Source organism: Cebus imitator, unplaced genomic scaffold, assembly GCF_001604975.1.
Source record: "Cebus imitator isolate Cc_AM_T3 unplaced genomic scaffold, Cebus_imitator-1.0 Scaffold30, whole genome shotgun sequence".
In the NCBI taxonomy this organism is placed as follows: Eukaryota; Metazoa; Chordata; class Mammalia; order Primates; family Cebidae; genus Cebus; species Cebus imitator.
This window is the reverse complement of record NW_016107345.1, coordinates 9,064,897-9,078,074: the sequence shown is the minus strand read 5'-3', so window position 1 is coordinate 9,078,074 and position 13,178 is coordinate 9,064,897.

The window sequence follows — 13,178 nt, the reverse complement described above, 5'->3', positions numbered from 1 at the left end:
CATAGGACACTGACTGGGCATGAATGTCTAAGCCATTGTCTTTTATGATCAGACTTACTACAAACATTGGACAAATGTTCGCCCAAGCTGTTGGTCTTCCTGGAAAGAGTAAAAATCAGCAAAAGTGAATTTTTGTTTTTAGTTGTAAGTTTTTTGTTTTAATAAAAATAAACCACAACAGAAGAAAAAACAGCATGTACTCGTTTCTCCAAGTGCAACATCTCAGCAGGCTTTAGGAACTCATCTGCAAGGGGTAAATTGTTTAATGTGTAATTGTAAGCAGAACTGTAAAAAGCCATATTAGGCTTCCATGATTTTATTCTCCTTTTCTGGTAAAGATCATTACTTCTCCCTGAGCCCCTAATGGTTAAACCTCTTACAACTTTTCTAAGAAAGTTCTTGATTTCTTCTAATGGTAACTCTTATGCCATGTCTTTACTCCCCAGTGGTTTCATTAAGAATTTATATTTTCCTAGTGCTTCTGAGGAAATTTCCTTTTATTTCTTTTATATAATTTTTATTTGTAAATTAGAAATAACTTTACAAATAAAAATTAAATATATTTATGGTGTATTACTTGTTTTGATACAGTATGTACATTGTGGAATGGCTAAATTAAGATATTTAACACAGGCATTATCTTACATACTAGTTTTTTTTTTTTGGTGAGGAAAACATTTAAAATGTATGCTCAGCAATTTTCAAATATTCAAAATATTGTTATTAACTGTAGTTAGCATGATGTATAACAGATCTCTCAAACTTACTTTTTTTTTGTCTAACTGAAATTTTGTGTCCTTTGACAAGTATTTTTCTTACCAAATTAGTAATAAACAGAATAAGACATTTTACTTTTCATTTCAACACCTACATTTTAAAAACTCTTCATTTCTTGGAAAGGCAATAGAATATATTTTCATTGAATAGTTTAATGTAAAGTATGAGTTTACAGACATAAAATTACATTTTGTTGCTCTTGTTTGGAGGCAGTTTTATCTGTTAATATTGATGCCAACCTAGTTCTTTAACAACATTTGCTCAGACACAGTGGTTACCAGGGACTAGTAGTGCTGCATTTCAAGGACTTTTGCAGGTTTTTAGCTAACACCATAAAATGAGTTCTCTATTTCTGAGGCTAATAAAAGTCTTAATGATATGTACATCCAACAGATGGGACAGAGGGCTATTTTGGCAGTGGGCAGTTGAAATCAGCCCTCAGTTGTTTGTATAAGGCACTCACTAAAGTCTATAAAAGGTAATTTTCACACACAATTTAGTTCAGAGTGTAAAATGTTGGGAAGTGTGGCTCGTGTAAGTCCAATGGGCATAAGGGTAACAGTTGGTAAAAGTTGTGTTTGATGGCAAATTTTAACTGACAGAGTGACAGGTTGATCAAGAGAAATATGAACCAAGTCATGAATTGTCGACAATGGCAGGGCTTCAGAGGCAGCACGAAAAACACAGCTGAAGCAATTATTCCCAATATCTCTCACATAAGCTTTTAAAAAAGGATTTAAAAAAATCTCTCTCACTTTGTTTGTGCTTCCAGTCTTCTTTCTTCTCCACTTGCCCACTCCTGTATTATACCCATTTTTGAAACCATTTGTTTGCTCATCTTTCCTCTTAGCATTTTTTTCTAATAAATGTTGACAAAAATCAATACTTCAGTGTAGGAGCATCATAAAGGGTACCAGGAGGATCCAGAATATTGTCCATTCTGGCCACACAGGGTCAGGTGTGTAGCTCAGATCTCCTGATGTGAAAGAGGGACTTCATACATTCTCTCTTATCATAGTGAGGGATATTATGTTCAATGAAAATAGGTTTTAGCAAGGCTGAGAAACCACTCTGGAGACAGATAGATAGTAACTCTTAGTGACTTTGCTCTTTTATGCATTTATGAAATGAATCATTAATGATTTATGTATATCAATAGCTTACATGCATTTTGGAAATTAAACAAAAAATGGGTCAAGTCGGGCATGGTGGCTCATGCCTGTAATGCTAGCACTTAGGGAGGCCGAGGCAGGTTGGATCACCTGAGGTCAGGAGATTGAGACCAGCCTGGCCAACATGGTGAAACTCTGTCTCTACTAAAAATATGAAAATTAGATGGGCATGGTGGTGGCTGCCCATAATACCACCTATTTGGGGGGCTGAGGCAGGAGAATAGCTTGAATCTGAGAGGCGGAGGTTGTAGTCAGCTGAGATCATGCCACTGCACTCTAGCTTGGGTGACAAAGTGAGACTCCATCTCAGAAAAATAAAAAAAGAATAGATAATGTTTTTTGACATTTTGTTTATCTGATACTGCTGAACTCTGTATATGGTTTAAATGTATACATGGTAGGTATGCAGAACAGGTTCTTATTCTGGTTCTTTTCATTCACCAAGAATGTATGACATGAGAAATGAGACCATAATTATTGAATAAGTAATATTTTCTTAGATTACTACAGGATTTCTCAATCTTAGCACTATTGACATTTTGGGCTGGATAATTCTTTGTTGTTGGGGACTGCCCTGTGCATTGTAGGATATTTTGGAGCATTCTTAAACTCTGCCAGTTAGATGCCAATAGCACCCCCCAATCACCTGTTCAAGTTGTATGTATTAGTTCGTTTTTACACTGCTGATAAAGACATACCCAAAACTGGGAACAAAAAGAGGTTTAATTGGACTTATAGTTCAACATGGCTGGGGAGGCCTCAGAATCATGGCAGGAGGAGAAAGGTACTTCTTACATGGCAGAGGCAAGAGAAAAATGAGGAAGAAGCAAAACAGGAACCCCTGGTAAACCCACCAGATCTTGTGAGACTTATTCACTATCATGAGAATAGCAAGGGAAAGATTGCCTCCCATAATTCAATTACCTTCCCCTGGGTCCCTCCTATAACACATGGGAATTCTAGGAGATACAACTCAAATTGAGGTTTGGGTGGGGACACAGCCAAATGATGTCCTTCCATCCCTGGTCCCTCCAAATCTCATGTCCTCACATTTCAAAATCAGTCGTGCCTTCCCAACAGTCCTTCAAAGTCTTAACCCATTTCAGCATTAACCAAAAAGTCCACAGTCCAAAGTCTTATCTGAGATAAAGCAAGTCCCTTCCACCTATAAGCCTACAAAATCAAAAGCAAGTTAGTTACTTCCTAGATACAATGTGGGCACAGGTATTGGGTAAATACACCTGTTCCAAATGGGAGAAATTGTCCAAAACAAAGGGGTTACAGGACCCATGCAAGTCTGAAATCCAGTGGGGCAGTCAAATTTTAAAACTTCTTGTCTCACATCCAGGTCACACTGATGCAAGAGATGGGTTCTTATGGTCTTGGGCAGCCCCGCCCCTGTGGCTTTGCAGGGTACAACCTCCCTCTTGACTGCTTTCCTGGGCTGGTGTTAAGTGTCTGCAGCTTTTCCAGGCTCACACTGCAGGCTGTCAGTGGATCTACCATTCTGGGGTGTGGAAGACGGTGGCCCTCTTCTCATAGCTCCCCTAGGCAATGACCCAGTAGGAACTCTATGTGGGGACTCCGACCCCACATATCCTTACGGCTCTGCCCTAGCAGAAGTTCTCCATGAGGGTCCTGCCCCTGCAGCAAACTTTTTCCTGGGCATTCACGCATTTCTACACATCTTCTGAAATCTAGGCAGAGGTTCCCAAACCTCAGTTCTTGACTTCTGTGCACTCACAGGATTAACATCACGTGGAAGCTTCCAGGCTTGAGGCTTCTACCCTCTGAAGCCACTGCCCAAGCCCTGTATTGGCCCCCTTCAGCCATGGCTGAAGCAGCTGGGACACAGGGCACCAAGTCCCTGGACTGCACACAGCATGGGGACCCTGGGGCCAGCCCACAAAACCACTTTTTCCTCTGGGGCTTCAGGGCCTGTGATGGGAGGAGCTGCTGTGAAGGTCTCTGACATGGCCTGGAGACATTTTGCCCATGGTCTTGAGGATTAACGTTAGGCTTCTTGCTACATATGCAAATTTCTGCCGCTGGGCTTGAATTTCTCCTCAAAAAATAGGGTTTTCTTTTCTATTGCATCATCAGGTTGCAAATTTTCTGAAGTTTTATGTTCTGTTTCACTTTTAAAATGAAATGCTTTTAACAGCATCCAAGCCACCTTTTGAAAGCTTTGCTGCTTAGAAATTTCTTCCACCACATACCCTAAATCATCTCTCTGAAGTTCAAAGTTCCACAAATCTCTAGGACAAGAGCAAAATGCTGCTAGTATCTTTGGCAAAATATAACAAGAGTCACCTTTGCTCCAGTTTCCAACAAGGTCCTCATCTCCATCTGAGACCACCTCAGCCTGGACCTTATTGTTCACATCACGATCAGCATTTTTGTCAAAGCCATTCAACAAGTCTCTAGGAGGTTCCAAACTTTCCCACATTTTCAAGTCTTCTTCTTAGCCCTCCAAACTGTTCTAACCTCTGCCTGTTAGCCAGTTCCAAAGCTGCTTCCACATTTTTGGGTTATGTTTTCGGTAACATTCCACTCTAGTGGTAGCAATTTACTATGTTAATTTGTTTTCATGCTGCTGATAAAGACATACCTGAAACTGGGAACAAAAAAATGTTTAACTGGACTTACAGTTAAAGCCCAATTTAACTGTAGGACGGTGGCCCTCTTCTCAGAGGGGATACAGCCAAACCATATCATTGTGATAACCAATAATGCCTTCAGACATTGCCAAATGTTCCCTCAGGGCTAAATCCTATTATCCCCATTGAGAACCACTGGTCCACTGGTTTACTGACATGATTATCTGCTTTCAAATCAAGCTATGGCTTACATGAACTTCAGTATGATTGTGGACACAGATGGAGACACAAATCAGGAAAAAGGTATATGTGTAGAATGTTTAGCTTAGACATTGTCTATGGGCTTTTGAATGGCTCCAACAGTATCTCTAAGAACCTATTAAGGCATTAAATAACAGGAGAATACCAGAGACAATGAAGCACTTAAATGCCAGCATAAACACAGTGCTCGCTGCAATAGATTCTTCCCTGGAACTGTGCAGAGCAGAGGTTCGTGGCCTTGGAGGCAGCGATGGATTTGTGAGATGAAGTGGAACAATGGTAGCCCGGGCAAAAAGAGCCCTGAAGCATGATCTGAGGAGTTGAGGTTGAGATGTGACAAGCTGGAAGGCAACAGCAGTTGGCCTATTAAGAGGGCAGCAATTACTGAGTAGGAACTTTTCTTGAATGGAGGTAACTTGATTTCTTTAAAGTTCCTTGGCATTTGTTTCTTCTGACATCTGCAAGTGCTGCCAGTCTCCCAGGAAAACAGTTCCCTGCACAGTCCAGCTGGGCCTAGAAGTTGTGACCACAGTTAATGGAACTGGATGCTTTCTTACTATTTCGTACCTCTCTTTGGCTCCATTCTCTCCGTACTTTCCAGATGAAGACATGCTGGGCAGGGGCAACTAGGTGCTATGAACTTACTTCTGTTTTCTTTCTGTTTTAGTTATATCCTTAAAGGGAAGTGAAGAAGAGGAAAACTGTTTCTTGCTGGTTATTGTCTATAATCTAATTAAATGTTTTCTTGGTATACTTGACATTTTCCCATAGGCCTTAACACATTCTGGATTTTGGACCACTTAATAAAATTAGGAAAAATCTGGGCAAGCAATAAACATTCTTCCTTATTTATGTTTTCTTTTCTTTTACGTTTAACACACATCTTAAAGAAATTTGTTTCTTTCTCATTCTTGAGAGCAAATATCATTTGCTGATTTCTAAGTTATAAAATTCTTAAAATGTGTAAATCCTCACTGGGTGATTTAAAAGAGGGTAGTTTTAAGACTGAAGTGAATGATGCATCTTTATTAAAATGAGACAGAACTTGTCTGAGAGTTTGAATATGGGGGATGAAATAGATTTCAGAGGTAAGGAATTGTGGATGATTATTGTGTGTGGGACCAGAATATGCCACCCCGAAATATAAAGAATTGTTGAGCTGAAGGCAATTAAGAAGCAGTTGGTACCGGGAAACTCTTTACCCTTTCTCTCCTTGCCTATCAGCAGGACAAAGATTTACAAAGACAAAAGGTATTCTGACCCCACTCTACCAGGAACAACAACTGACAGTAGCTTTAAACACTTACCATTCTGGGGATGCTACTGGAGGGATCTACAGTTTAAAAGCTTTACTTTTTTTTTTTTGTTGATTATTTGTCTTCCCCAAGTTGCTGTCCCTATAGACTCCCAGTTCTTTTCCTTTGTCAGGTCACTCCTCTAAAACTTTACTTTTCTATGTTAAATATGCGATATAAACTGGAATTTAAAGCTACATCTTTGAGAACTACCCATTCCCTGGGTTTCTCCCCTGTATATATAAAATATACATGTTAACAAACTTTTGTTTGTTTTTCTCTTGTTAATCTGTCTTTTGTAATGGTTCTGTTCCAACTAAGAACCTAGGGAGGTTACTATTCCTTTCCCTGAATTTCTGATGATGACAGGATGGGATTTTTCTGGGATACTCATTTGCTCCAGAACCCACAGATGGGATCCTGGGGAAGTGGCAGAAGCAGGCAAAAGGGTAAAAATTTATGCCAAAGTCAGCTCTTCCTGATCTCTATCTGTAATGCCCATTTGAGAGGGCAAAGTAAAAATTTCTCCTTGTCCCTTCCTTTCCAAATTCATTTTAGCTGGAGGAAAACATTTGTACGATTTAGTTTGAAATGTGACTCTCTATCTTGGGTTACTCACTTGTTATTGATCCATTCCATTCCATGGACAACCATTATTTTCCTGTTTGTCTTGTTTATGTCCTGAGAGCTTGGCCTTATGACTAATAAAAATATTTTCTCTGGTCCTTGCGGGCATTGGGGTGGGGTTGCAAGTATCAACTTGTATCTGGAAGCCAGTCGGGTTGGGAACCTGAGAAACAAAATGTTCTTTGTGCCAGTTCTCACGGGAGTTTGTCGTTGTAAGAGGTTCTCGTCCATCAGCAGCTTTCATCACCTCAGCCTTCATTGCTTTTGGTTAGTGCTGGGAAAATTCCATCCCAGTAAAATGCATGCATGGTATTTCAAGTTAGCAGGGCTGTGACTGGGGGCATCCCACATTCCCTGGGACACATTTTTACATGAACACTATTCTTAACTGCCTGTGGCAGCAAAGATCTTTGATTTTCTAGGCCATCTCTGAAAGTGAACTTTTAAATCATGGAGGCGATATCTTTGCACCTCTGGAGATGGCTGGTGCATCTGTGATGAAGCCATTGGTTTTGATCCTAAGTTCCCTGGTAGTTAATACCTTGGGTTACAAAAGTTTGGTTTCTGATATTCATTGCCTGATAGGAGTAACTTTTTAAAGGGGACTCTGTTCTCTCCATTGGATCCTGCTTCTCCTATAGGAATTCTTCCATAGGAAGCACCTCTTTTCAAACCCTTGCTAACCGTAGGTTCTGTCCCCACTTTCAGGTTCCTTTCTTGTGGGCATAAGTTTTGTTAAGGGTAATAATGGAACTTCATTGGCTTCTTTAGGAAGCTAAGATCTCCCCAAGTTGGCTTCTTTCTTCTCATTGCTTCTGTTTCTTCCTTTTTCTTTTGTTGCCTTAAATCTTCCATTCAGTTCCCTTACATTGTTGATATGCATCCTTCCAGCCTCTGCCTCTTCCATCCCTCTGTCCTCCCTTGATGGACATTTTTCCTTCCACTCTAGCCCCTCGGTCACTTGAGCTTTGGAATCCTGCTCTCATGGGTCTCAGGATCCCCCAAAGCAGCCATCCAAGACTGCAAAGGTTAATTGGAAATATACTGGCACTTAAAATTTAGTCGACAGCCTCCACTCCACTTAAAATTTAGTCGACAGCCTCCACAGGATTGAGCTCAGATGATAGAAAAATGTGCCCCAAGGCTACTTCTTATAGAACAACTTACATTCTTTTTATGTACCTTTGAGATATAAATGTTCTACCCTATCTTACCTGAGAACCATCCCTTTTGAAATGCAAACTTCAGGGAGATGACTCATCAGAGGGAAAAAAAGCTATTTGGAAATTGGGCAAATAAAAAAATCTAAGTCTTTTTCAAAAATAGTGGTAGAAAGCTTTGGCCAGCTGCAAGTAACCCTGGCTTGTCTCATTTGTCAGAAACATTTGGAATCAGCTTATTCTTTTATAAACTAGTGAGTTTTGTATTATAGTTAAGTACCTGGAACATGGCTAAAGTTTTAGAATGAAAGCTATAAGATCTGCTACTGTCTATATGTTTATATATGTCTTTGTATGTATTTTAGTATATATGATATTTTTCTAACTCTGGATGACATTGCCAAAATTAATTTGTAAAAGAGCTCCATTTAATTGGCTTGAAGAAAAATTAAGACTTATATAAATTAAATTAAATATTCCTAAAACTGCCAGAAGTATAGGAACTAACCCAAATGCTTTTCAAGTTCACATGATTCAGATAAATCTTTGGTAGATAAGACTACTTTAATATTGTTAGTTTAATAATAGCAAACAAACAAAAAATTCCATGTATTTAACTTTTAAGTTGTTTCTTTTGTGATGTCTGTCTACCATGCATGCGCAGTGAAAATAGTTAATGGGGAAATAACTTGAAATGATGCTTAGCTTCGTCTGAGGTCTTTGAAAATTTCATGGGTAATCCAAGCACAATTGTGAAGAATAAGTGAATTAATAGGTGTAAGCGGGGTAAGAATAAGTGAATTAAATAGTCAATGGGAAATAACTTGAAATGGTGCTTAGCTTTGTTTGATGTCCCTGAAAATTTCATGGATAATCTAAGCACAATTGTGAAGAATAAGTGAATTAAATTGGTGTAAGTGGGATAAGAGTTTATGAATATGCCTTCAAACAATAATTGAGTTTTATAATATATCTACTTAAAAACAGTTTTTTAAACCTCTTTGGTAACTTACACTCAAGTTTTGCTAAGCTAAAAAAAAATGGATACTTACTCAATATCTAGATCATTTCCAAATAACAGAAAATACTGGTGCACTAATTACTAATCCTAAGTTGAAGTTTGTACACTTTGGCATTTTGTTTTAATAGAGTATAGAGAAGCTGAAGATATTTGAGTCTGTTATTAAACATGTTTTGTGTCACGTTGAAAAATTGTACTATGAAGAAGCCCATGTTTCTAGAAATTAAAGTTACTTAAAGTTAAAAATTTGGATTAACATATACAATGAAAACTACTAGAAATAACAAGGGAAACAATTCGGAGTGCAAAGTACACAAAGAAAATAAAATGTGCTTTTGGCAAGGAAAGTTATAAGGTATGAGGATCTGTTTTGTTACAGGAAAAAGAGAGTAATTCTGTACTAAAGTGGAAGAAATGGTTGTTTTAGAATGAAAAAGGAAAATGAAGGACAAAACTGAAAGAATATAGAAAGTTATGTGGGGAGGAGAAGAGGGGTCAAAGAGGGAGAGACTATCTTGGGTGCTGAAGCTGGCTAAAGTTGAATAAAATTATATGGGTTTTAAAAATGAGCCTTAATATCAAAAACTCATTAGTATAAAACTAGGAGCTGTTTTTCTCTCTGTTAAAAAACAAGCAGAGTTTTGGAACATTATATGTGCTCTTGATAAGAGATACTGAAATGTTTTTACCTTTGGAAGGCTCTGACTAGAAAACAAAGATTTTATGTCTTATCAAAATAATTTTCTGTGCTTTTTGTTTTCTATTATTAGGTTTTTGATCACTTAAGACATCTGAGTCCTTTGTATTAAAAGAGCAAAGTTTTTTTCCCCTGCAACTATTTAACTTTCTGTATTTGCCTTTGAAGTCTTTTAATTCTCATTCTAGTAAATTGAATGACTATTATTTCACAGTGGTCTGTGAGCCTATGTATTCAAATGATTTAAACATTTTGGCATTTTTAACAATGCCCCAAATAAAATTCTAAATGAATTTTTTTTAATCCTATGATTAACTTTGGGATTTTTCAGATGAGCCCTTGATTATCTCAAAAAAATTATTATCTGTCTTTATAGCAAGAGACATATTAATTAGGCTTATTTGATATGTTACATTTGCATGGGAAGCACTGTCAAATAAGAAATGGGTTGGGCGCAGTGGCTCACACCTATAATCCCAGAACATGGAAAGGACAAGTCAGGAGTATCACTTAGGCCAGAATTTCAAGGCCAGTCTGAGAAACATAGTGAGACCCCATCTCTACAAAAAATGATACATGAAAATTAGCCAGGTGTGGTTGCGTTGCCTATAGTCCTATGTACTTGGGAGGCTGAAGTGAGAGGATTCCCTCAGGAGTTCGAGGCTGCAGTGAGCCATGACTGAGCCACTATACACCAGCCTGGGTGACAGGTTATCTGTCTCTCTGGAAAAAAAAAAACAAAAGGGGATAAATAATGTTTAACCTTCTTTGAATTATATGGTTATATTATTAATATGTGTTCTAGAAATTGTATAAAATTCCTAGAAATTTGATAGTATTTGTATAACATTATCAGACATAATCCTAGTTATCTTAAAATGCTATCACAGAACAAATAAATTTTGTTGTCAATTGCATCATTATTGTAACAAACTCTCATCAGGACTTTAACCATGGCCATTGAAAATATTGTCACTAACAGATAATTAATTGTTTTACTCTGGTACTTTCCTGGAAGTTTCTACAAGAAACTATAATCCTTAAGTGCTTCATCTTCAAGGCAATTCATGGAAAGGACTCTGATGAGTACATATTTCTGCTAACTATAAGATCATACCATTAAACTGGGCAAGAATTTCCAGACCTGTAATAAACTGATGGGTTCATAAAATTGCTAACCTAGATCAAACAGAACAAGAATTAATTTCATGAGGCTGAATGAACTAATGAGAGTAAATTTTTTATGAACTCTTTTTTTTTTTTGAGACAGAGTCTCGTTCTGTTGTCAGGCGCCAGGCTGGAGTACAGTGGCGCGATCTCCGCTCGCTGCAACCTCTGCCTCCCTGGTTCAAGGAATTCTCCCGCCTCAGCCTCCTGAGTAGCTGGGACTACAGACGCGTGCCACCATGCCCAGCCAATTTTTTATATTTTAGTAGAGACGGGGTTTCACTATGTTGGCCAGGATGGTCTTGATCTCTTGACCTCGTGATCCGCCTGCCTCGGCCTTCCAAAGTGCTGGGATTACAGGCGTAAGCCGCTGTGCTAGGCCTCTTTGTTTGAAACTTTACTGGTTTTTTAAATGTTTTGTTTTTCAGATTAAGAAAATCTTTTTTGTTCTCTTAAACTATCTATAGCTTATATTAATTTGGTAAAGTATACTTTTGTAAACAAAATTTTATAAACATTTATTTTTTCTCCTTACCTGTTCTCTTGAGAATTCAGAAGCCATTACGAGTATTTTTGTCTTATGGCAATAGTTATTTTTATAAGTTCAATAAGAATTTATTCTCTTTATAACAGAATGCAATTGGAAACATTTGTTATATTGCCAAACATATGAAGGTCATGTTTGAAAATGTGTATAGAATCAGATATGACCAGACAGTTTTAAGAAACTAAGGTTGATTTTATGGAACCAATAAACCCTCCCTCAAAAAAACTGGCTTGGTACCTAATTAAAAGTGTTACAAGCTTTATAGGTGAGGATGGAATGTCACTCCCTGGCAGAATCAGGAACCTCAAAATATTTCAGGAACCTTGAGAAGAGAACAATTTACTCAAATTTGTAGGTATTGTGGTCTAAGTCTTCTAGCAAGTCCTTAGCCTTGAGTCAAAGCCTTTTAAAAGTTCAGTGTGAAATTTCTTATTGAAATTTCCAGCAAAGCAGACTTAAAAAGAGCCTATGTGATCAGTCACTATTTTTGCTGCACTTATGTAAATAATCAGTTGAAGTTTAATAACACTAAACTTACTCTGAAAATAAATTAGCCTTACTGTTTGGTAAAAATGGGGTGAAAATGGGGGTGACTACAGAGAGAAAGCATGTTTCAGAATAAAAGTACAGTGGACCTATTATTAGATTCTAGCCCTATTCATTGTTTTTGAGGTTTTATTATTACCTGTAAACTGAATTGGATTCTGATGTTTTTCTAGTTTCCTCCAATATTTGGCTCCAAATTAACATTTTTAATATTCTCTCACATTTCTGACTTGGCATCACTAAGAACAAAATCATACCACTGAGACATCAAGTAAACTAAAGACTGATCAGGAAAGAGTGATATAGCAAGTAGCACGTCATTGCTGAACTTAGGGCCCAAGAAGAGGAAGCAGGAATTTTAGACAGATCTTTTCAAGGAAATGAAGGGATAGAGGGAAAGAGAAAAGTTGCCAGAGGAGTTGTAAGTTTAAGATTACTTTTATTTTATTTTTATTATACTTTAAGTTCTGGGGTGCATGTGCAGAACGTGCAGGTTTGTTACACAGGCATACATGTGCCATGGTGGTTTGCTGCATCCATCAACCCGTCATCTACATTAGGCATTTCTCCTAATGCTATCCTTTCCTTTACCCCCTCCCTTCTTCATTGGTACCATTCCCTTAAGTTAATGTTTGTAACTTAAGGGAAAAGTACCAATTAAGAAGAGGTTAAAAATATTGGAGAGAGTTGAATATTGACACCTGAGGGAATAGGAGGGGCTGAAGGGTTGAGAGGCAAGAGGGATTGTCAGTGGGTGAGTGGAAAGAGGCCCTGAGGCATTTTCTGCAGGGTGGCCTCAATTTTCTTTTTGAAGTGAAAGGCAAGGTTATTTGCAGACAATGGAGGGATGTGGCTGGAAGGGAGTTTGAGGAAAGTGAAGCCTGGGGAAGAAGTTAGGGCATCACATAGATGGCTCAGTTGATGTTGGAACCATAAATCTGCAAGTGTGCTTGTGCATGCCTTTTGAGACAGTTTCTAGATCGGTGAGGATAAAGAAGGTCTATGGCTGGAAAGCTAAAAAGTAAATAAATAAATAAAAAGGAGGGCTTGATTAATTTAGAGTTGTCTCAATCTTTTCACTTTTTAAGAACTTAACATGATACTTGACACCCAGTAAGTATATGCTCAGTGGTAGGGCAATTTAGGGAAGGTCTGTTCTCATATTTCTATCATATTGATACAGAAAAAACCACTTCTATTACAATTGCTTTAAATATTAGTAAAAATATTTTATACTTCATAGGTGATTTTTTTTTTTTGCATAGGTAAGCATTTTAATCTAGCTTTTCATCTATAACAAAAGGGTTT